The 24,235-nt window shown below is 53.5% G+C and overlaps 1 long non-coding RNA gene and 1 pseudogene across 1 annotated transcript; one reads left to right on the forward strand and one right to left on the reverse strand.

Annotated features, from left to right (window-relative positions):
• Nucleotides 1–1,244: 1,244 nt before the first annotated feature.
• On the reverse strand, nucleotides 1,245–5,990 carry LOC132250327 (uncharacterized). The gene is made up of 3 exons (XR_009462000.1): nucleotides 5,911–5,990; nucleotides 4,811–4,997; nucleotides 1,245–1,319 (listed from the first exon to the last, which is right to left on the reverse strand). It is a non-coding gene; the product is annotated as an uncharacterized LOC132250327 (long non-coding RNA).
• An 8,981-nt stretch (nucleotides 5,991–14,971) lies between these two features.
• Nucleotides 14,972–22,082, forward strand: LOC132249512 (short transient receptor potential channel 2-like; annotated as a pseudogene).
• The last annotated feature ends 2,153 nt before the right edge of the window (nucleotides 22,083–24,235 follow it).

Below are 24,235 nucleotides of genomic sequence, written 5' to 3' on the forward strand. Positions count from 1 at the left end.
GGTGGGAAAAATCAGCAGCAAGGCTGAAGTGTTAGACTTCAGAAGGGACAATTAGGGCCCAGGCTAGTTGGCGAGGTGGCTGAACTCAAGAGCATCGAGCATATGGGTCCAGGAGACTTGGCAGTTTCTCGAGGGAGTGATCCTTGGGGCACAAAAGGAGACTATTCCGCTATGCTGGAAAGGGGGAAAGGGGACTAAAAAGCCCCCTTGGTTGAACAGGGAACCCCAGAAAAGACTCAGGGCAAAGAAAGAGATGTATAGGCAGTGGAAGCAGGGGGCAGCCCCCAAGGAGGAATCTACCCCTCTGGCGCACTATTGCAGGGAATCAGGCAGGCCAAGGCAGGACTAGGGCTTAGGAGGGCTACGACAATAAAGGACAATAAAAAGCCCTTCTACAGAGACCTGGTGAGCAAAAGGGAGGCGCAGAGTAACACAGGGCCCCCGCAGGACAAGTCAGGACAGTTGGGGGCTGACACAGGGAACAGGCGGAGCTCTTCAACGAGTTCTTCACTTCAGTATTGCTCAGGACTGATGAAGACAATTTGCCCAGATTGAACATACATAGATGTCCGGAAGGCACTAGACCGCCAATGGCTAGTGCTGACTTAGTTAAGGAGCACTTGGAGGGGCTGGGTGGGTACAAGTCAGCAGGCCTGGACGACCTCCATCCACGGGTGCTGAGGGAATTGGCCAGTGTCATAGCTGAGGTGCTGGCATGGCTCTTTGAACACTCATGGTGCTCCGGCCAGGTCCCTGGGGACTGGAAAAGGGCCAACGTGGTGCTCATCTCTAGGAAGGGGTCAAGGGATGAGCCGGGTAACATTAGGTCAGTCAGTCTCACCTCTATCCTTGGAAAAACACTGGAAAAAATCATTATAGAGTGCATTTGTGAAGGCCCAGCAGGGGAGATGATGCCGAAGGGAAACCAGCATGGGTTCATCACAGGTAGATCTTGCCTGACAAACCTTATAGCCTTTTACAACCAGGTAACACATTGCCTTGACACAGGAGCTGAGGCAGATGAGGCAGATGTCAGGTGAGCTCTTAGGAAAGGAAGGACACTAACTTCCCTAATTTCTCCAATGAATGACTAAGGGGGATAATTTCCATTTTAATCTATAATGGTTTTCAGTGTTTAGTCCATTTGTACAAGTGTTTTAAACACAGCATCACTAAAATATGTTCAGTGCATCAGAATACAGCCAGAACAAAAAGTACTGTAAGTAAAATGTGCTGAGACTTACCACCAGTTTGTCTGAAGTAAGGAAGAACTCTAGGTATCTGGTGTGTCCATACAAGGTGTGGTAACGAGGATCATACTGGAAATTAAGGAGCATACTAGCATTATGTACAGCAAATCCAGGAAATGACATGGCATGCAAAGACAGCAGCACGATAGTACAGTCCTACGCTGCCATCCTGTGTACTCCGGTGCAGCCAGTCCTATGTATGCCATGGTTACCGATCTGGAGCGTCATGCAACGTGAAAGGAGAGAATCAACTGTTAATTTTAACATAGACAATACCATGGGTTACTGAACGGGCAGTTTACACCCAGAGTTCTCCTTTACACGACTGTAGCCCGTTTCCCTGCAAATGACTTGGTTTAGTGCCTTTACACGGAAGAGGGAAATTGTGACTGTAATTGCACAGAGCATGAATAGCAGAGAGTTGAAAAGGCATCTTAGTGCTTTCAGGGAATGCATTCCTCCATTCCTCCTCAAGAGCTCCCTCGGCATCACACTCCCATCCCACATTATTTCAGGCCCCCCGGTTCCCCCCACTGTCACTGCTCTGTCAGGGCTCTGTGTGCCGCCTCTTCTCTTCCTCCCATTCAAGGCTCCCCACATCATCCATACCATGGCAGTGGCACAATGACTCCTCCACCCCTAACTGCTGCGCCAGCTCCCCTCCTTCTGTGTGCATCGACACCAGGGATTCACAACCCCCTGCTACCTGGCCCCATTTCGTGTGCTCCTCCCTTCCCTGCCTATGCTGAAACTGTGTGCATGCCCCCCAGCTACCTTTTTTGGGCGGGGCAGAGAGAGGCGGGTCCAAGAGAGAGAGAAATACTGAGTAAGTCATTGAGGGGGCCTATATGTTAAACTCAGTTGGGAGGAGGAGACAGGGGTGCTGTTTTCCTGGAAAACATTACCACTGCAAGAATCCCACTGGAACAAATAAAGGAGAAGTACGCAGACTTGGGGAAAAGATTCAAGATGTAGACACTCCCATCATTTGCCACCCACCGAAGACAAATGACAGAGACATCGTATTATAACAAAGACCAGTATCTGCGTTGAGACTAACTGCCCCCGACGTCAGGCAGAAGGTAGGGCAGGATGGCACGTTGGAGTCTCACTGGCTCAGAGAAGCATGAGCTTTCATAAGCAGCAACCGGCTTCCCCAGATGCTATGGATGAGACAGAAAGAACAGATTCCATGTAGAAGAGAAAGGGCAGGGGGCAGGGATGTCACGAAGAAAGGGAATGTGAGAGCTGCTGACAGTAACAGGGGACTGTTCTGCATCAGATCTCAGGACAGGAGAACTCAGGGCACCCACTGACCTTGACAGGAGACAGGTTTAACACTGAGAGAAAGTACTTTTTTGTGCAGCAGGTAGTTAGTTAACCTGTGGAACTCATTGCCACAGGAGGCTGTAGAGGCAGCTAGCATAATCAGGGTCAAAAAGGGACTAGACGAATTAATGGATGATAGACTGATAAAGCAATAAGGCTGCAGTGTTGTTGTTGTCATGATGGTCTAGGAAACGTCCAAGAAGTGATAATATTTTTGTGCTATCTTTAATTAGTAAATATTAAACAAAGCAGTCAGGGATATATCATATCCTCTGGCATCTCTAAACCGATGACGGTAGATGTCAGGGATGGGATGACATCATCTGATACCTCAAAGGAAAAGCCCGGAGAAGAGAATCTGAGGTCCTGGTCTACAACTCTGTCATACTCTTCAGCTTTTCAAGGGTCTAGGCATCCCCATCTCCAGCAAAATTACATCACTTTCTGAGTGTGTCAAACTTCATCCTAGCTGCACGTGGATAGAACGGGACAATCCCAAGGTTCAATGCTGGTCTGCAGTAACTTGAGGTCAAACGAGCAAATAAAGGGCCTACCTGAACCTGCCTGCTCCTAGCCCACTCACTTCTCCTCCAAAGACTACGGACCAGGACTTGTCAGGAAGAGAAGAGAGAAAGGTAGAAAAGACCACGTGAAGGATTATCAAGTCTTCTCCAGATGTAACAGTCAGAGAAAGAAGAGCTGCTTATCATAAGTGGAGGTACATTACTAGACCCCGGTTACAGGCTTTCTTTGCATAAGCAGCAACTGGGTGTCAAAGCTGCTCAGCAGTGAGGTATTTCTGAGTGCACTGGGCACACCTTACCTAGCAGACTCCTCCAGAATGATAAATGTCCTATGAATGTGGGGGGAAGAGAGTGGGAAAGAAATCTGGGCATGTTAATGAAAGTTGGTTCTTTATCTGACCCCAAATGAAAGGGAAGCAAGGGCTGGACATCCTCTAGAATCAAGAAGAAGAACAACAACCCAAAGCAGCGCCCAAAAGGAAAGTGGTGGTATTCTGTCTCCAGCAGAGGCAGACCAGAGAGAGTTTGGGCATGTGTAACAGGGCACTGTCCTGAGGCCAGTCCAAGCGTTGGCTCACCCACCTGTCTAGGGAAGTCTGCCTACCTGACTCTCCTGCCATGCCTTTGTTGTAACTGAAGTTGTCCCTAGGCGGGAAGCTGCCCATTTAATTGCCCTGATGCTAAGGGTGGAGAACACAGCTTCAAACCTCGCCTTATGTCCCATGCCTCGCAGATGGCATCCAAAATTACTTCCAACTCCCCTGGCCCCATTGTTGGCCCACACTCAACCTCTGGCCCAAATGAGGCCTCAGGAACCTAGGCCACATGCCCCCTTCACTGGGACCTCTGCCCAGGCCCCTCGCTGGGGCTTCTGCCCTGCCCCTCCCTGGGCTCTTGGGCCTTATGCCCTTTGGGCCTCAGGCCTTGCTCAACGTGCTTTGGCCTGGCCTCAGGCCCCCTTCTGTCAGCCTGGACCCTGGCTCAGCCCCACTCAGTGGGCCTGGGACCTGTGCTTTTCTGTCGGGGTGTGCTCCCCGAGCCTTTCCTCTCCATAGGAGCATCCACAAGGCAGTAGGGGCTGAGGCTTTCCAGTGTCCCATGCTCGCCTTGCACTGGACAGGCACTGGTGTGGCATGTCCTGGGGACTGTCCTGCCACAGGCAGCCTCACACCATCCTCCCCAGCAGGGAGTAGTTTCAGGTCATGCCCCAGGGCCAGAACTCGTCTCCATCCCATAGCTCCTACCCTGGACCTCCTGGCTGCTCTGGGACCAGCAGATCTCCTGCTGGGCAATGTGGCTTCTTCAGCTCCCTGCAGCAGCTGCCCGCTCTGCTCTCAGGGCCTATCCTTATCCCCAGGCTCCTCCTGATCACCCTATGACCGCCTGGTTGGGTCTGCAGACTAGCTGCAGCCTGCTCAAGCCCTTACAGGGGAGGCACAGCCTGTGCTCTGCCACAGCGCGGACGTGGAGCAGAGAGTCCGTGGTACAGACAAAGGGTGTCTGAACAGAGAACAATGTCCTTAGCCTCCAGACCGTGGGGGAACCACGGGGTGGCAGGGAAAACAGCATGATCTCTGTCCCCAGAATACAAAACAAACGCCCAGCACCAGCGAGGACACTCTCAGCCTAAACATGGCCTTTCCATACACAAGTTCCCTACTAAACACACGCATGAATTCAGGTAACTCTTATTGATATAGTATGTACTTTCCGGCTCTCGTTTGTAGGAAGTTCTCTCTCTTCAGCTGCTTGATTTTCCAGGAAATCACCAGTTACTCCACAGCGATCGGGTGAGTCCTCATCAGCTGCGACTTGAAAAATGAGGTGTTGAAAGGATGACGAGTCCTCAATAGGTTCAATATCATAGTTTCTATCTTCAACTTTCAGGAGTCCACTACAAAGGGTCAAATAGAAGTGAAAACGTAATGTGAACATAAATTAAACTGCAGTCTTTTTTTAAAGAGGAGAATAAGAGTGACTGGGGAAAAAAAAGCAGTTAAAATTCCTACAATTTACCAATCTTTTCATTGCACTAGCACAGTAAAATTGTGTGTATCCACAAGCCCATTAGGACAAATCTATGGCCTCTCTCAACCTTTCAAAGACTATAGACAGAAGGTAGAAGGAGGAAGAGACAAAATAAAGACAGAAGTGTGGGCAATGACCATTTTTAAGCAGCGTTATGAACTTTGGTGTTGTGAAGAAATCTGACATCAGGAAAACTCTGCAGTCACAACGGTACTTCTTGTTGCCTATGTGGACACCAAGAAAACCAGTCATTTGTACTTATGCAGTAGTTAAAATCAACGTGGTTTTGGGCACAGGATCTTGACTCAGGACAGTGTGATTTCTGCTAAACCGCTGTGACACTGTTCTTGCTCCAGCCCTTATGAGCCTCTGCCATTGCTCCAAGGAACGGCACTTATATTCTTTCCTGTTGTCCAGCAAGATTTGCCTTTCCCTTAGCACAATACAAAAAGTAACAGAAACACCATTTGACCATATAAATGCTTAATGTTGACCAAGGCTGTAATCTAATCTACTGGGAGTTATGTCCCTCACATGTGTATCACAGCCCTCGATAAGAGCTATAACGTTATAATATCATGGCTTATTTTGTGCGTTGGATTACATTCATACATTTGTGACATGTCACTGAGATACAACACAGAAGGACACCTAATAAAATAACTGGAATAAAATCTCCGTGAAGAAAGAAAAAAGAGCCACTCACCATTTATTCTATCATGTCAGAGCTAAGTGGTTCGAACTGCGCACTACCCACTGCACAGAGCAGTCTGCTTTACCTGAGTCCAGAGCAGGTGCTGAGAGAAACTACAGATCCTGGGACGTCTTCCACAAACCCTTCGTAGTAACAATCCGCCTGCAAGAGCCAGAAATGATTTTCTTTTCTGTTATTACGTCTCATACAGTGGACTCTCACATAACATGTGGAGAAAAGCTCCACCACACGAGCCTTCACCCCAACACAACGCCAAAAATTGCCTGGAGAGAGAGACAGCGACTCCCAGCTTTCAGAGCTTCCTTGTACTCATTTGATAGCGTGAGGGACTCTTTTGAACTACGCTCTTGTTTGACGATAAAAGGAAAAAACAATAATACAGGAAGAGACTAGGGGTGATTTTCTGTATGGAAGGATGATGGCAAAGAGGAGAGGATTGGTAGTTTTATACAAGTTTAGAAAAACATGAACACAAAACTGATGCAAAGGAAAAAGAGGATAGGCAAGAACTACAGGAAGAGAGAAGTGGCTCCAATATCAATAGCCTTAGTTGGGGAACTAATCAGGTTAGATTGCCTATGCATTTTTCTTTCTTTTTTTTTTTTTGGATCACTTACTGAAATCTAAGTCTTCTGGGTTGAAATTACCCAGGCTTCATTTCTACCTAAGCAGGTATATTGTATGTAAGCACGCTATAATTTAATTCTGCACTGACTTGGGGAGGGAATTCCACGCACAACTGCACCAATTGTATAGGGTCCCAGTATAAACTTTTGCAATGCAACTTTATGTATTAATAACTAAACTGTTACATCTGCCTGATCCTCTGCACAAACACACCAGAACCACTACAGCGCTAACCCAGCATTGTTCAGTGTGAGTCAGGGCAGTTCAGCCAGTGCGCACCACTGCAGGCTGTGCCCACTCCTCAGCAGCTGCTGCCTTTATCCTTTCCAAAACAGCTGAAAAGTACCTTTGTGCCTACCCATCATCTCAGCCTTTTTTTGTAACCCCCCCCGCCCCAATGAATGGCTGGCTCGGACATGGGGATGGGGGTTTGGAGCGGGGGCAGGAGAGGAAGGTGGTTTGTCCTACACCCTATACCACTTGTCGCTGAGCATTTCCCACTGTTTCTGTTTTTCCTGACTAGCCCTAAGGCAAAGACAACCGTGTGTTACGGACATAGATACCTAGCAGGGGAAGCAAACTCTGGCCCTAGGTGCCTAGATGGATCGCTGTTCTGGTTTCCCCTCCACGGGCCAGGCGCCCGCAGGGAGGCACTCTGCAGCTCAGCAGAGCAGCATCTCCGGTCCAGGTCTGAAAAAGGATTACATGCTTTTGCCAAGATAACGGGGGAAACCTGTGGTGGAAATGAAACACGACCCACAGGCTCTCAACCCCTGGTTAGCACCCGTAACACTGGGCCACCTTTGTTCTTCCTCCATTCATAATCTGACTATTCCTATGATTACGATTCAGTATTATACACCTCAGGGTTGCTCTCCCGGGATTACTTACCGTACCTAGGGCTAGACTGTGCAGCCCTCAGCCCAGGACTTGGTTTGCTCAAAACTGTGCCACAAAACACGCAAAAATTTGCAACAAAAATCCAGCGTTTTGACATTGCCTGTTTGAAAAGTGATGGCTTAATTCTATTCAGTGTCATGCCCTACAAAGTACGCAGCCCAAAACTTACTTGAATATATGGATAATCAGTAATCAGGTCTCCCTTCTCATCGTAAGTAAACACTGGTAAATCCTTGGCTATGAACTCTCTAAAACAAAGATAGCATTTGACGGATTAGAAATGCAAATGCACATTATTAAAGACAGGACGCTTACTTGAATTCTCCATACATGCACAGGAGGGAAAACAGAAAGGAAAAGGAAGCAAACTGGCAGCATCCAGGATGAAACAGTGGCATTTCCTGAACAAGTCTGCAGACCCCGCTGCCCGCTGAAAACCAGGCGCAGCTCACCGGGATCGCCCTGGGGATCAGCACCAGATCCCTGTGCCGGGAAGGCTGTGGTGAGGGAGGGCAAGGGGCCCAGGAGGCAGATGGCCAGGGATTTCCAGCAGGCCCACCGCTTTCACAACACCGTCTCGTCTGCAGAAGAAGAGTGCCGTTGCTGCAGGCCCTGCGACGGGCACTGCCCCTCCCGAGGCCCCCACTGAGTCTCGCAGCAACCCTCAGCCCTGAGCACCCTCACCACCACCGCTCAGCACCCACGGCTGCAGGACAGGCCTCCTCAGGTCCATTTGGACAGGGGTGCACTCTGTACTATTCCTGCAGAAAACGGACACGACCCCACAACCGAAGCCAGGGGCAGCTGGAGTCGGGGGACAGGGTCTACTTCAGCCACCTCCCAGAGCCGGGATGGGGCAGCCCTGTTCTCGCCAGGGCTGCAGATGGAAATCCTGCAAATGGCTGAGGCGGTGCTGGCTGCCTGCTCCATCTCTGGGGCCAAACACAGGGGCTATCCTGAACCTGGTGACACTCGGCACCCCCACTCAGCACTGACGTGATATGAGTCGATCACCACGAACCCGACTGCCACAGCACCCCGAGTCCTCACAAGTGCCTGGTCCTCAGCAGGCATGTCTATATGGTCATGAACACGTCTTAGATCCCGTGTGTTTCTTGTAGTACTTGCTTAATAAAGTACTGACTGAATGCGCGGTTCCTAGAGTTACTGTGCAGTAGTGCCAGCGCACAGTTATTTAGCGACTCTTACTGCGCATTAGCCTAACAACGCAGCAGCAGGTGCAGTAGGTGATTAGCACGGCTTGTGCTGTGATGCGCTACTGCGCAGTGTCATTAGGCTAATGTGCAGTAAGTGGCGTGGGTAGATGCGCCCCATGGGGACTTCAGCGTGAGCCCTGGGGCACGGGACCGGACCAGCGAGAGCTGGAGCCGAGACACCACAGACATCAGCTTGCCGTCCACTTGGGAACCGACCACCCGGAATAATTTCGTACCATATGCAAACTCTCATATTTCACTGCACACGCCAGTCTCAAGTTTTTTGTTTCACTGAGATTCAAAAACTAGACTGAAAATGTTCCTTTCTGTGGTCTGGGAAAGCGTCAAGTTAGACAGAATCGATGTCACGGGGAAACTTCCAGTTTATGGTAGAAAGGAGTTTTTACCTCTTCCCTTCACCAGTCTGGATTGCTGCTTGCTACTGTCCTGGTTTCTTCTCACCCTGTTTTACAGGCTTCAGTGACAAGATTACTTTTGCTTTTAAAACTTTACCTAAAGCACTTTAAAAAAAGACATTGTAGCAAAACTATATCAACTACATGTTATTATATTTGGACACAGACACAGGCTGCAGCAACCCCTGTTCCTAACACCATTCTTCAGCTCTAACGCGTTTATATGTTGTAGGACTACCTTGTGTAATGCCTCCTCTCAGGCTTTCTCCTCTTTTGAATTTGAGCCCATTTTAGCTTTTTGCTAGAAATGTTGAATTTCTTTGCTGACCGTGCCAGTCCTGAAACCTGCACTAGCTCACTCGGCGGTCGCTCGTCTTCCCAGCCTCGTGTCGCGGCCACATTTCGGCACTTTGTGCCAGGCCCCGTCACTGTGGCCGAGGTCGGCAACATCAGTCCTCTGGCTTCATTCTTAAGCTGGCGACCCACGGGAAAGAAAGCAGGTTGCAAACCAGCCCAGTGTGAAAATCCTGGTTCTCCTGGATGTAGCCAGAACACAACGGACAAGAGATTTCTTTTTAGAGAATTTTGCTCTAAGAAAAATAAATGAATAAATGAGCAATGCCTGGAGCAAAACATAAGAAAAGAAAAGACCAATGTGGTCTCAGAAACCTTAGCTCCTGATACATCGCAGCTGCACACCGAACGACCCCTACACCCCGGAGGTGGACTCTGAAGAAGCCACCTTGCAGGTTTGTCTTGTATTCTCATCTCTCTGAAGTGGGTTCATGAATTCTTCTAAAACATTGTCTGAAATGTGCTCCCCCGGATGAGGATTCGTATGGATGAGCGTGTTCTTTGACTACTCCTGTGACACTTAATGGTGTGAAAACACAGACCTCGCGGGGAAAAGTTACTTCAGCTCTAGTCTAGCTAGACAGTCTTCCCACAACTGTGACTGCTCTGAAAGCAGTAGCTATGGGTGGCAGCTGCAGTAACTTAACGTTTTATATTTTGTTGGGAAGAAAACGTCACTGGCCGCAGAGTTACGCAGTTCAATTCAAACGGTGGCCTGGAAAAACCTGGCAGTAGTCTGCAACAGGCAGCATGGCTTCCACGCGGCATCAGTGGTGGGGCGGGCGTGGGACCCGTGTCAGACAGCTGGCGGCTGCACTTGTGCTGCTGCTGCTTCCTCCTGGGCCTGTGTCTAAGCTGCTGCTGCCTCTGCACCAGAGCTGGGGGACCAGGGGAGGGGAGGGGAGGGAGGAGAAAGCACCAGCAGTGTGGCTGCGGCTCCCAGCTGCCTGGCCCTGGCACAGGTCCCCACTGGTTGAAAGCTGCACCCAGGCCACAGCTGGGCGGAGGCTGTGGGGGGCGGTGAAAAAGTAGCAGTGGCGAGGGGGTAGCTGGAAGGTGCCTGGCCCCAGTGCAGGCACAGGCGTGGCACAAACAAAGCCCTGGGGGTCTGTGGGCCAGATCCAGATCCGGATCCAGATCCACTTGCTCCACAGGCCAGGTCCAGCCTACTGACCCCTGGTAGGATCCTAGTAAAAGAATAATGCGTTCTTGTTAAATGAACACAGCATGCTCAGTGGAGATGTATACTCACTTGTTGCCAGTCTGGGCCATTTTCAGGAGGCCTGTACCAAGCTACAGAACTGGACCTGAAGCAGGAGTGAACTTTTGCAGACATGACAACTAGCCTGGTCAATGAAAGGAAGCAATTAATACGTCCAGAAAAACTAGAGCAAAGAGTCACAAAGATGACATGATAGTAAGGAAGCCGTACAACGGAGAATTGAAAAGCGATATATCATAACTTTACTTTGATAATGTTAGTAGGAATGACTTCATAGACTTCATAGACATTAGGGCTGGAAGGGACCTCGGAAGATCATCAAGTCCAGCCCCCTGCCCAAAGGGCAGGAAGTCAGCTGGGGTCATAGGATCCCAGCAAGATAAGCATCCAGTTTGCTCTTGAAGGTGTTCAATGTAGGCGCTTGAACCACCTCCGGTGGCAGGCTGTTCCAGACCTTGGGGGCTCGGACAGTAAAAAAATTCTTCCTTATGTCCAGCCTGAAACGATCTTGTAGTAGTTTGTGACCATTCGACCTCGTCATCCCTTGGGGCGCTCTGGTGAACAAACGTTCCCCCAGATACTGGTGGTCACCCCTGATAAACTTGTAGGTGGCCATCACATCACCCCTGAGCCTGTGCTTTTCCAGGCTAAAGAGCCCCAGGGCTCTCAGCCTGTCATCGTAGGGTCTGCTTCCCTGACCTCTGATCATGCGCGTGGCTCTTCTCTGGACTCTCTCAAGCTTCTCCACATCCTTTTTGAATTGTGGAGCCCAAAACTGGACGCAGTACTCCAGCTGCGGCCTCACTAAGGCCGAGTACAGGGGGAGAATGACGTCCCGGGATTTGCTTGAGAAGCATCTATGGATGCAAGCCAGCGTTTTGGTCGCTTTACTAGCCGCAGCATCGCACTGCAGGCTCATGTTCATCTTGTGGTCAATGATGACCCCCAAGTCTCTTTCTTGCATAGTGCTAGCCAACATAGCACTGCCGAGCCTATAAGGATGCTGCGGGTTTTTCTTCCCGAGGTGGAGAACCTCAATATACCAGCGGCTTTGCTATAATAGAGGTATTTATTTTAAATGTCTCAGATAAACTTTAGAAACAAAGCAGCCTGGTCAGTGAAGACCATGAACAAAGGCAACGAGAAAACAGGAGGTTTGCAAACAGTATCCCATGATAGCAAAGGAAGGAGATAAGAAATCCTCCGCTGCGGAGCTGTAACGTTCACAAGGACATCGATCCCAGCTACCTGACATCTTCTCCATCCGCAAGAGGACGGGTTTCATTCCAGGTGCTAAAGTCTCAGTGAAACAAAGAAATCTGAATGAAGGCTTTAATGTTGATTAAAACATTAAAATAAGCTCCCTGTAAGTATAGGATGTGAGCTGGGAGGAAAATTGGAGACTTCCACAAATAAAGACAAACGCTGCAAGTCGGCAAGCTGCTACCCCTTCCGCCCCCAAATATCTCCAGCTGCTATAGGTGAGAATCCATATCTCACTATTGCACATAGCAAGACGGGCACGGAAATAAGTGCATATTTGGGGTGTGAACAGTAAAAGGGCAGGCTGTAGATCTGTCTTTTGCCTCTTTTCTGACCTGAGTGGTGACCACTGAGGGACCTGAAGCTGTACCTTAAATCTGTTAGCTTGCAAAGCAAGTCCTGGTCACAGACAGCCTGAAGTCTGGGTCTTCCCAACACTGAAAGGACACCGCTTTGGGGTAACAAACTGTAAGTCACTTGGAGCAGATTTCTTGTTTTCGTTTCTCTAAATTGCCATGTACACTTATGCTTTCTACAGAAAGAAAGGAAAGGCTGAAAGAAAGCACTTGCATTTTTTGCTGTAGATGAACAATATGGTGACGTCCTGCTATTTTGATTAAATAGGACTCCTCCACCTGTAGCAGACAAGACAGAAAAACATACATTTTAATATTTTTTGAAAACTTTTGGGCAAAGCAATTCCTACCTTTCATCAAACAAAAATAAAATCCCCAATATTCAGTCAGTCTGTGTTCAGAGCATATCTTTCTTCTCTTGTCTTGAACCCTGGCTACAAAAGTCCCCACAGTTGACAAGGACCCCAAGACAGACAAAGCTAAAAGCTTGATTAAGAATGCGTTAACATTAAAATGTGACAGTGGTGTGATTCGAGTTATAGAAGAAAGCGTACCCCGCACATGGTGACCACATAGGTATAGAGTCGTGGGATGTTCAAGTGATGTTATTGTTGAGTCAGTCATGAAGTCTGTGGGCTTTGTCATACACTGTACTTGGGGCGTGTGAGCTGCACTTTCACCACTAGTGCCTGAGATGTCAAGCAGTAAAACACGTGCAAGGGCCATCACAGAGTAACGGAGGAGGTTCTCCAGATGCTGCACTCTAACATGCGTTGAGCTAACATCTGGCTGCCCCGGGGATAATGCAGTCAGGAGACTCTGATGTGGTGAGGAGCCCAGCACCAACGGCTAGCTGTTTGCGCTGCCAGGACTGGGACAGACAACACTACAGAGCACAGCAGTCTTCAATGGCTCCGGCACTTGGGACACGTTTCATTCAGATCGTAGCAAGCATTGCTGCACGACTGCTCGGAAAACTTTCTGCCTCATTTTAGTTTGATCGTACTACGAGTTGCAGTCTCCTGAGCAGTCACGAAGTAAATACTTACTACGCGCTACATGACCCGTGTCCCAAGTATAAGCATGGAACAGTACTCGTCCAGAATAGAAATGTGCTTGGGAGGGATGTGACCCCACATAACCATCTTACTACGTAGTTGTAGGATTGTAAGGCAATCTTAGGCACTGACTTCAGCATCAAAAATGAGGTCAGTTCTCCTCAAGTGCAGCTATGCACCCCGCAGAAGTTTCATTTTATGCAAGATTTAAAGAACTTATCATACTGAATGAAATAGTTTGAATGTTTGTAAAGGTTGCCCATTAGCCAGTTTCAGGAAGAAGATAAGATTTATCTCCTTATCTAAGTCATTGTTTTGGGACTACGTGCAAAAGGTCCTGACTTTGCTTAAAGTCTTAATTTAAATTTCATGTTTAGAAATCTTTTACAAAGAGAGCAAATATTCTGAATTCCAAGAGATCAAACCCTGGGGCCTTTTGACCAGATTGGTAAGAAAAGGGCATTTGCAGTGATATGGAAGTTTCCCAAAGGTAATTTAAAATGCTCAACAAGGCAAAAGAATCTGTTGAGTAAGATCCGAGCCCAAATTTGGGAGCAGTGACAGGCTTGAGTAGGAGGAGCCCACTGACGGCAGCTCACTCAATAAAAACTGTAACTTACTGTCCCAATTTGGAGGTGACTATACTTGTAGAACAACGAAGGAAGAATCGCAAGTATAGCCCGGGTCAGACTGATCACCTGAACCACCCTCTCCGTGAACACGAATCCCTTAGTTCACGCTGAAGCTGCGGAGCGCCTGAAAGGGACTGAAGGAAGGGGACTTAGTCCTATCACTGCTGAGGCCAGCCTATTGAATTGTATTGCTGAGGCGAGCCCATTCTATTGAACCGTACTACTGAGGCGAGCCCATTGAACCGTACTACTGAGGACAACCCATTGAATCGTACTACAGAGGAATGAAACCATATTTTGGTATTTGGCTTCTCGGAATTCTAGGATTGTAAGTATAATATGAAAAATAATAGTATTGATTTAAATTTAACTTTTAGTTGTAATTGTAGTTGTTTGTGTAACACTAATTCTTATAGCATTGTTTGGGAAGGAAGTGCATTCGGAGCATTGTTTCTGATATATGTAGTTATTGTGTTTTTAATGTTTGTGGTGTTTCTTAAAGCTAAGCAGTGTTATATACGTAGCAAAGAGTTTTAAAATAAAATTGTGTTGTATAAATTAAGTGTGTAATCATTGTGAAATCGTGCAATCAGTTAACTACTCCCCCAGGCAGTGCACCAAAACGAATCAGTAAATTGTGTGGGATTTTCTCTATTCCATAACCCACTAGAGACAGAACTCAACATTTGGCTTTTTTTAGAATCAAAATAAAACCCCCAGATTTTGATTTTCTTGCAAAGGGAAAGTTGAAAATTAAAGATGCATCTTTTTTTAATGCTTAAAATAATTAGTTTTAACCTTGAAATTGTATGTAGCAGTAATAGAAAACAAGCTTTAAGAAAGTCTGAACGTAAAAGTTATTTGAAAATGGAGACCTGAAACTTTTTATCCCAAAAAGGCTGAACTGGGACATTTAACACTGCAGGGACTTGTTCCGTGATTAACCCCCCAAAATGAAATGCCAGCCAAATCACCTTGATCTGCAGATGACACAAAACGAGGAAGGCTGTAACAGTGGAGGATGAGAGCAGAATTCACAAAGGTTTTGACGGATTGGAAAGCTGGGCTGAAGCGATCAGGATGCAGGTCGGTGATGAGAAATGCGAGGTGCTGCGCCTCGGGAAGAATCAGGAGCACAGATACAACATGGGTGACCCCCGGTTGGATGGCAGCGTTATGGAGAAGGATCTGGGAGTCCTGGTGGCTCAGAGACTCAGCAGGAGTCTGTATCACGATGCAGATGCACAAAAGGCAAGTGCGGGTTTGGGATGCAATAAGAGAAGCACTGGGTGAAAGATGCTCTGTACGCAGCACTGGCTAGGCCCCGTCTAGAGTATTCAGTCTGGGGCTCCACTTTTCAAAAAGGACGTAGAGGAGTTAGAAGAGCTCAGAAGCAGGCAACGTGGAAAGCAGATCATGTCAGGTGAGGCTGAAGAAGCTAGGTCTGTTCAGCTTGTAGAAAAGGCGCTTAACAGTGGACATGTTATCAGGCTTCAAATATCTGAAGGGCTGCCATGCCATACAGAAGAGGGAAAGAGCCTTTTCTCTCTTGCTGCAGAGAGGATGCCACAGGCCCATGGTTTAAGTTGCAGCAAAGCAGGGTTAGATTGGCTATCCAGAAACCCTCCTTCAGCGCTAGAGCAAGGAGGCCGTGGGATAGACGCCTGGGGAAGGTGGGGACTCTGTCACTGGGGCGTTTGAGAGGCTGGGCAGCCCTGGTCGGGGATGATCCAGGTGCAGCGAGGCCGTGCTCGGCTGTGGGGATTTCCCAGGCTTCTGGGCTTTGCTGGTCGTGGCACGGGGCTCGAGGGATTTGCTCCACGCTTGCTGCTCCGTGTGTCAGGTATTTGTAAGCCTCCCTCAGAGGCACTGGGCGGTGGATGCAGCCACGCCGGGAGATGTGTCTGGGCTGTGCCGGTGCTGGAGGGTCTGGCCTCTCCACGCACACGCACACGCACACGCACACACTCACATCAGTCGCCACATCTGGGGTCGGGAAGACATTTCCCCCCACGGTCAAGCTGTTATGAGCGGTGGGGGGTTCGCCTTCCCCTGTGGGGTGTGCATTGAGGGGGCGCATGGTCCTCTCCTGGGATCTCCTGAGCGTACATTAACACCTTGCACTGACGCAGGGCATTGGGCTGCCTTTTAGCAAAAGAGAGACGTTACCTTGCTGTCTGCACCGCCCCTGGGCTCTAGCTTTTTCGGTACTATTACTTCAGAGTAAAGGAGTTTGGACATCTCAGCAAAACCTAGAAAGTAATATAAAGACACAAAATGAGCAAGGACAGAGTAGTGGATTCAATGGAGGATCTGGCCTTCGTAGTCGCGGGAAATGTCCTTCCAGATTATACACATCTAACAATGATTTGTGCCCAAGTCACCGTCCTTGACTTCACCACAGAGCTGCATCCCTGTGTGCTCAAGACTGGGCCGAATCCTCCGCGTCCAGCAGCCCCGGGCCCCCGAGACAAGGTGTATACACCGCTGGTCTCTCGGGCCAGCTCGGCTCCGAGTCCTGCCGACGGAGCAGGACTCGAGCGCACGAGCCTGTGCGGCGCGACCGCCTGCCAGCGCTCTCCTGCCCAGGCTCCTCAGCTAGCTCGGGGGCGCAGGAGGCCTGGTGTCCGGACCTCAGTTCAGCAGTCTGTGGGAGCCCCTTTCTCGGCCTGGCTCCTCCCGCCACTCTCATTCCCTGTCCCCAAAATTATCCCCAGTTCTCACCCCGCCCCACCAACAGCAGCAGCAGCAGCAGCCCCATGCCGCCAGCCCCGCCCGCCCCCACAACGGTCAACGGTCAATGCCCAATGGTCGCCAAGCCCCGCCTCCACCCAACGGTCAACACCCCCGCCCAACGGTCACCAAACCCCACCCCCGCCCAACGGTCAACGGGCAACACCCCCACACAACGGTCACCAAGCCCTGCCCCCGCCCAATCCCCATGGCCCAGCAAGCCACACCCCTTCCCCCACCCGTGCTCCAGGCCCCGCCCCCTTGCGGGCCAGACGGGCCCATTTCACAGGGGGAAAATCGAGGCCGGGGGAGCACGACATTAGCAGGCGGGCAGCGGGCAGGAAGCACTGACCGGGGTACCTGCTGCAGCGCAGGCAGGGAGAGAGGGGCGGGCTCGTGCTGCCTGGTCCTGGCTCCTTGGGTGCACGGTGGCAGTATGCCTCCTTAGGGCGCATGGTGTCAGCGCTGCTCCTTAGGATGCATGGCGTCGGCGTGCCTCCTCAGGGTACATGGGGTGAGCCCTGCTCCTTAGGGTGCATGGGTGCTTAGGATATATGAGGTCAGCTTGGCTGCTGAAGGTGCATGGGGTTGGCATGGCTGTTTAGGGCGCATGGGGTCAGCGCCACTGCTTAGGGTGCATGGCTGCTTAGGATGCATGGTGTCGGCGTGCCTCCTTAGGGTGCATGGGGTGAGCCCTGCTCCGTAGGGTGCATGGGGTCAGCACCACTGCTTAGCAGGCCATGCACAAGTCTGACGGGCGGTTGTGTGTCTTGGAGCCGAGCATCCTTATGCTGCTTCAGTGCTAGGTTTGCCTGGTGCAAGGAAGGGATGGAAGGGGAAGCCAGCACCCCTGCAGAGTCCTGGGGCAGGTAGGAGGGCAGCGTGGCGGGCATACCTGTCCTCATCCTCGTCCTGCACAGTCTTGCCCGGGGGAGCCGCCAGCCTGCTCCTACCTGACAGGCACAAACAAGCCTCCGGCTCAGCGCCGTGCCACAGAGGGTGGGCTTTGTGGCAGCGGCAGGAGGGACTGAGCAGGGAGGGCAGGATTTGGAGCCTCTGGGGGCATTTGGAGGGGGCAGTTGGGCACTTCCCATCCCAGCAGCCTTGAGTCAGTGGGTGCTGAACTGAAGCCTCGCCAGCGACCAGGGGCTTGGGCGTCCAGCTGGCAGGGACGGCGTGGCAGGCACAGCAGGGCAGCGAGCCTGCTAAGGAGAGCGCCATGGTGAGTAGCGGGCATCCTCTCCATCCCGGCTGCATGGGGGACCCGCTTCCCCCAGCCCACCCTCCGGACACCTTCCTCGGAGCATCGGTCTCCTTGGAGGAAGGTGCAGCGGTGCTGAGCAACTGGAGTGACTCCGAAGGGGTCTCTGGGCAGGGCTCCTGCTAAGACCTGGCCCTGGGCCATCTCCAGATGGACAATTCAGGCTCCTTGTGATCCTTGGAGCAGGTTGGGGGAGAAATACCCGCTGCCCCCCGGCCACCCTGCGAGGCCCCAGTGACCCCCGGAGCAGAGCAGGGGAGCCGGGCGCTGGCTCGCTCTGAGCTGGGGCAGGGCAGGAGTGAGGGCAGCCCCGGGAAGGGCAGAGGGCTTCCCGTGGAGCTGAAGTAGCTCCCTGGTCTGTCTGCCTACTATCCGAGCCCAAACCGGCTGGGCCGGGCGGCGCAGCGCTCCACCCCACCAAGGGGCTGCAGAGACGCTGGTCCCGGCAGCGCTGTGTGCGCCGGGACCGTTCTGCCCTGAGCCTTGTGCTCTCCGTACATGAACGGGGCCGGCTGTCCTGGGTGGTTTCCTTGGGGAGCTGTGAGCCTGGTTTGTCAGGGGCAGGGAAGTGGGCTGGAGCCTTTGCCCCCATGCACATCCTTGTATTGCGTTCTGCTCGGCTTCCTCCCCCACCCCAGAAGTGGCTGCCTTTTAGCTGGGGTCCACCTCACAAAGTGCCTCGCGGCCCATCCAGGCAGGGGCGGCTGCAGGAGCCTGCTTTGTCTGCGCATGCGATTATTGTCACCGACCGGTGAAGGGAAAGCATTCATGGCCTGCACCGAGAGTGGGGGCGCTGCAGAGACCCCGGGGCTTTGTGTCGCAGGAAAGGGCTGCACAGCTCCTTCACTCCCCTTGCAGGGCAGGAAGGGCTGGTTGGGTAACAGCCCCCGCCCTGTTCCTGTGGCCCCTCGCCCTGTCACCCCCTTCCCCTGTTTCTGTGCCCCCAGCTTCGCTCAGAGACGGTTCAGACCCATACAGTAGACTTGTTTCTAATGCCAGGCCTGCCTCCATCCATGACTTGGTGGCGCTGGCCCCTCCTGGCATCACAGTAGCTTTTCCCCTGCTGCATGCCCACATCCCCCTCCGACCAGCTGCCCCAGGTGGTGGTGGTTGTGGGGGGGCACCTTCAAAATTTTTCCCCACTTCTATGCAGATTTCTCAAGGTCCCTGCCCCCTCCCACCCAGGAACGAGGGTCTCCTGGCTCCGAGGGACCCTGGATAACAGCCCTCCACCCAAGCTCTGTGCACCAGGGACCGGCCCTCGCACCTGGGCATTGTGGGTAAGGTGTGACCACCCCGGCCATGGACAGCGCTCCCCAGCAAGCTGAGCATCGTCCCCACAGCAAAGCCCTGCCCTGTGAGCCAGAGAGGGGGATCTGCTCGCTGGCTGCAGGAGGGGGTTGTTATCCTCCCTGTGGAGCAGCCCTCGGAGGACCCCTCTGCACTGTGGTTCCTGAGCGTGGCACCCCCTGCTTATCCCTTTGTAGCCAGCCTTGCTGCCTCCAGCCCCTTGCAAGCCGGTGTTGCAAGCTGTGAGTTCAAGTGCGCCCAATGGAGATGCCAGGGGAGTTAATTAGCCAGGAGGAAACGAGTCTCTGGCACCGAGCTGCTCCTGTCAAGCTGGGAGCAGCTGCTTCTGAGCCCTGAGGGGGAGGAAGGCGTGACGGGCCCTCAGGTTGGGCTTGCCCCGGTTGTGTGCCTGAGCCAGTTGCCTCCGGCTGCCTCTGAGCCACAGCTCAGCGGTGACCGGGACAGCGAGACCCTGAGGGGCTGCCGTGGAGGAGGACACCTGGACCCTGAACGACAGCCAGCAACATGGCAGGACTGAATCCAGCCTCTGTCCTGGAGGGATGGAGGAGCTGGGATCCAGGACTCCTAGGTCCTCTCCGCCGGCGTGCAGTGGGACAGAAGGGCGTGCGGCTCGCTGAGTGGTCACAGGCCCCGGGGCAGGCTCAGCCCCCGGCCAGGATGACCGGAGACGCTTTGTAGCCCTGGCGAAGCCTTGTGACGGGCTATCTAAAGGGGATGGGAGATGTCATCCTCTTCCTCAGAGGTGGTTGAGAGCAGGTCGGGGTGGGCAGGGGCATGAACGGCGGGGTCTCCCCTAACCTGACCAGCTCTGCTTCCCCAGCAGCAGCCCAGCTGGAGGGAGATCGTCACCAGGAAGCTGAAGTTCCCGCGGGGGCTGCTCGGCGCCATCCAGGACGGGAACCTGCCCCTGGTGCAGCAGCTGCTGCAGGTGGGCGATGGCATCCTGCGGCCGCTGGACAAGACCGAGGACCGGGCATGGCGGGAAGCCCTCACCCTGGCCATCCGTGCGGGCGGGGAGGAAGTGGCCAAGGCCTTGCTGCGCTACGTCACAGTCGACTTCCGCCAGGTCCACGAGGCCCTGCTGGTGGCCGTGGACACCAACCAGCCCCGCGTGGTCAAGCTGCTGCGGGACCGGCTGAACCAGGAGAAGGGGCTCAAGATGGACCACAGGTCCTTCTCGCTGGCCTTCTTCGACAACACCATCGACGCCTCCCACTTCGCGCCCGGCGTGACGCCGCTCACCCTGCCTGTGAGAAGGACCTCTACGAGATCGTGGACGTGCTGACGCAGAAAGGCCACACCATCTCCCACCCCCGCCGCATCTCCTGCCCCTGCCTGGAGTGCACCAGTGCCCGCCAGTACGACCTGCTCAAGTGCTCCCTCTCCTGCATCAGCACCTATAAGGGCCTCGCCAGCCGCGCCTACCTCTCGGTTGCCAGCGAGGATGCCATGCTTGCTGCCTTCAAGCTCAGTCGCGAGCTCAAGCACCTCTCTTGCAAGGAGCCCGAGTTCAAGGTCAGGCACTTGCCGGCTCCCAGGTCTTCACCCGTCCTGGTTCTCTTGTGGGCCGCAGCTCTCCAGGGGAGCAGGGAGCCAGGGCGTATCGGAGGGTGAAACTATTCCAGCAGCTCTGGGCTTGGACCCAGGGGGCTCAGCACCATCCTGGACTCCTTTCTGGTCTCTACCCCATGTGAGCCAGGCAGGGGGCACACAGGACCCCCCACATTATGCCCAGGGTGGGCAGCATGGAGCTGTTACTATTATTTTTATTTAGCTTATATCCTGCTCTGTGCAGAAAGGCTCAGAGCAGCTGACCATAATGACAAGCACCAACACTAAATTCCCCAAACGACAGTTCAGGGGCTCGCTGGGACGTTCGGGCGTGTATTCCAGTAGTGCAGTGGTACAATGTCCTGTTGTTCCCAAACTATTTTTACACCTATCTTTTTTTCATCTTCATTATTCTTGCTGCTACACTTAATGCTGCCGGCTACTTCCAGACTACTTACATCACTGATTTCTTACTATTGGGCATTTTTGAAAACGTATGCATAAACATACCCATACCATAACCACCCCTCCCTGCAGACCTTTCTTATCACATACCCTTCCTCTCTGTTCATTTTTCTCCCCACAACCAATAACAATGCTCATGCTCTGACAAAATCAGTAGGTGCTTGCTCAGTTTTAACCAGGTAGTGACCTTGCACCACTTCACAGGCGTGCACCCCAGCATGCTATGGTTACAAAAGTGTTAAATGAGGGTTAAAATTTAGTGTTCATAGTAGCATTTTTAGGAACCTTACACCCATCCTGCGAGAGGAAAAGCTGTCTGATAGGTGCTTACAGGTCGTGGGACTGTTGTCTCCGAGTGACCACCTCCAAATGCAGCTGTCACGCTGGTAGGTTTACTCCCGACATTGCTGGACCACTCCCAGGATGGTGCTGGCTCACATACATGTGATGCTGCATTGGGCGAGTCTCAGCATCTCAGTGCCTGCAGCAGTGAGTTCCTCTGCTGAATCATCTGCCTTTGGTGCTGGGGTCCCATCACTGTGCATTCAGGTCGTTACAGGATAGGGCTCCCAGGCATTCCTCCAGGCCGTGCTCTTCCTCCCGCAGCCCGAGTACCTGCGCCTGGAGCAGCTGAGCCAGGAGTTCACCTTTGAGCTGCTGGGGATGTGCCGCAACCAGAGCGAGGTGGCGGCCGTGCTCAACGACCTGGGGGACAGCAGCGAGGAGGAGGGCCTAGGCAGCCAGGCCTGTGAGGAGGACATCCCCAACCTGGCCTGGCTCCGCCTGGCCCTCCATTACGACAAGAAGAGGGTGAGTGCGGGGCAGGCGTCGGAGCTAGGAGTGCTGCAGTCCCCCTTGAGCCAGCACTAGGGAAGCTCCCCACCAGGGTGCTGCAAGGGTCCTTTCTAACGAGGGATCATTAATGAACTCTGGGTGCTTCTGGCTGGGGTCAGGGCATAAACCTTGGCATCCTGGTTCCAACGTGCTCCATTTGATTCAACCTCCCTAAACTCCCCCTGCAGCAGCCGCTGGGATCTGAGATGAACTTCTGCTTCATGCTCTCACCCCAGTGTGGGCATGGGACTATTGTTAGTTAATTTAGTCTCTTTACGATGTCGAGAGCTGGGGGCCGCCCCGGTTTTGGCGGCCGATGTGGACAACGGCACCGGCTAGTTGCCGGACGGCGGCTAGTCCTCAGCCAGGGCTGAAAAAAATTGTCCGGGTGCCGCCGCCGGTTTCTTGGCGGCTGGGCTCCCGAGTTTCTTGAAGACAAACATTACGGGGGACAACTGAAAGAAAAACAGGGTGTGCACGTGGGGGGTCAAAGGTTCAAAACGAGTGCTCCCCCGGGGGACAGTGAGCAGAGCACCCCGGACAGCGCCCACCGGCCCGCAAACTGTTTCAGCTTGCCGGCGGCTACCGCCCAGTGGTGCTCCGCTCGGAGGCGGGCGCGCAGGACACCGAGGAAAAACGCCCCGAGGTGCCCGGGAGCCTTCCCGGCCAGAGCCTCCTTCCTGGATAGCCAGATGACGAGCTTGGCCAGAGCCAGGAGGAGGTTGACCAGTCGGTCCCGGGCCCGGGTGGGGCGACGGATGGGGAGTGCGTAAATAAACAGGTGCGGGGAATAGTGCAGCCAGAACTTGAGGAGCAGGTTCTGGAGGAGGAGGTGCAGGGGCTGCAGCCTGGCGCACTCGAGGACCAGGTGCGCCAGGGTCTCCCTCTCGTCACAAAACGGGCATCGGTCGGAGATGGTGTCAATCCGCGCCAGATACACGCCCGTCGCGACGGCCCCGTGAAGGAGCCGCCAGCCTAGGTCCCCGGCGGCTCTCGGGACGAGCTCCGAGTAGACGCTGAGCCACCGGGGACCGTCGGCCACGCCCTCGCCAAAGTAGTCCCGCCATTGGGTGTCTTGGCGGGACGCGAGGGCGGCGTGGTGGAGCGTCCTGCGGACGAGCGTGTAGAGCTGGCGCCGGTGGGCCGTCGAGAAGCGGACCGGCGGGGTGTCCCCCAGCCTGCAGAGGTGGTGAGGGGCGGAGTGCCTCGGGGCCGGCCGCTGGGCGGGCCCTATCAGGAACTCCGCCGGGCTGGGGGATTCGGGAGGGCGGGGACCGCCCTCTCGCAGGACTCGCTCGACGTAGGCAAGGGCGTCTGCGGGCAGCGCAGCTTTCACCTCCCGGACTAGGCGCGAGCAAGTTGCACGCCCTATGGTCAGGCCCGTGCGCCGGGCCAGCGCCGCGGGGCCCAGCCATCCTCACTCGTCGTAGTCCAGGAGGTCTCCGAGCCGGGTGACGCCCACCCGGGCCATCCTCAGGGAGGCCTCTGGCGAGGCTGCCGCCGGGACCGCCAGCTGCGGGTTAAAGAACAGCGGCTCGGCCAGCAGGTCGCCGTCCTTGGCCACCCGCAACGGAGACCTGGAGGCGGAGATCAGCCCCCAGGCCTTGAGGAGGTCTCGGTAAAAGGCCGGCAGCTCCCCCGCCACCCGCACGAGCTCCAGGCCGCGCAGGAAGAAGAGCTGCCGGTCGTATCGGAGCCCCCGGAGGCGGCGGAGGAAGGCGCGCCCCAACAGGCTCCACGCCGCGTGGCTACCGTCACTGTACAGCAGTCTCTGCAGGGCCTGGAGGCGGAACGTCAGGACCTGGCTGCGGAGGCACACCAGGCCCTGCCCCCCCTCCCGCAAGGGGAGGGTCAGCACCCGTGCAGAGACCCAGTGCCGTCTTGGCCAGAAGAACCCCAGCGCCCGTCTCTGGAGCCTGGCAAGAACCTCGGGGGGCACGGGGAGGGTATTGAAGCGGTACCAGAGCATGGACAGGATCAGCTGGTTCAACACCAGCGCCCGGCCCCGGAGGGACAGGCACCGCAGCAGCCCCGTCCACGCCCCGATCCGCCTCGCCACCCTCAGTTCTAGGTCTGCCCAATTCTGCGGGGGGGAGGGGTCCGTGGGGCTCAGGTAGACCCCCAGGTAGAGCAGCGGGCCCGCGCTCCACTCGATGCCCCGGAGCGCGGGTGGGAGCGAGCCCACCTGC

This window comes from Alligator mississippiensis, chromosome 1 (assembly GCF_030867095.1).
Source record: "Alligator mississippiensis isolate rAllMis1 chromosome 1, rAllMis1, whole genome shotgun sequence".
NCBI classification, from domain to species: Eukaryota; Metazoa; Chordata; order Crocodylia; family Alligatoridae; genus Alligator; species Alligator mississippiensis.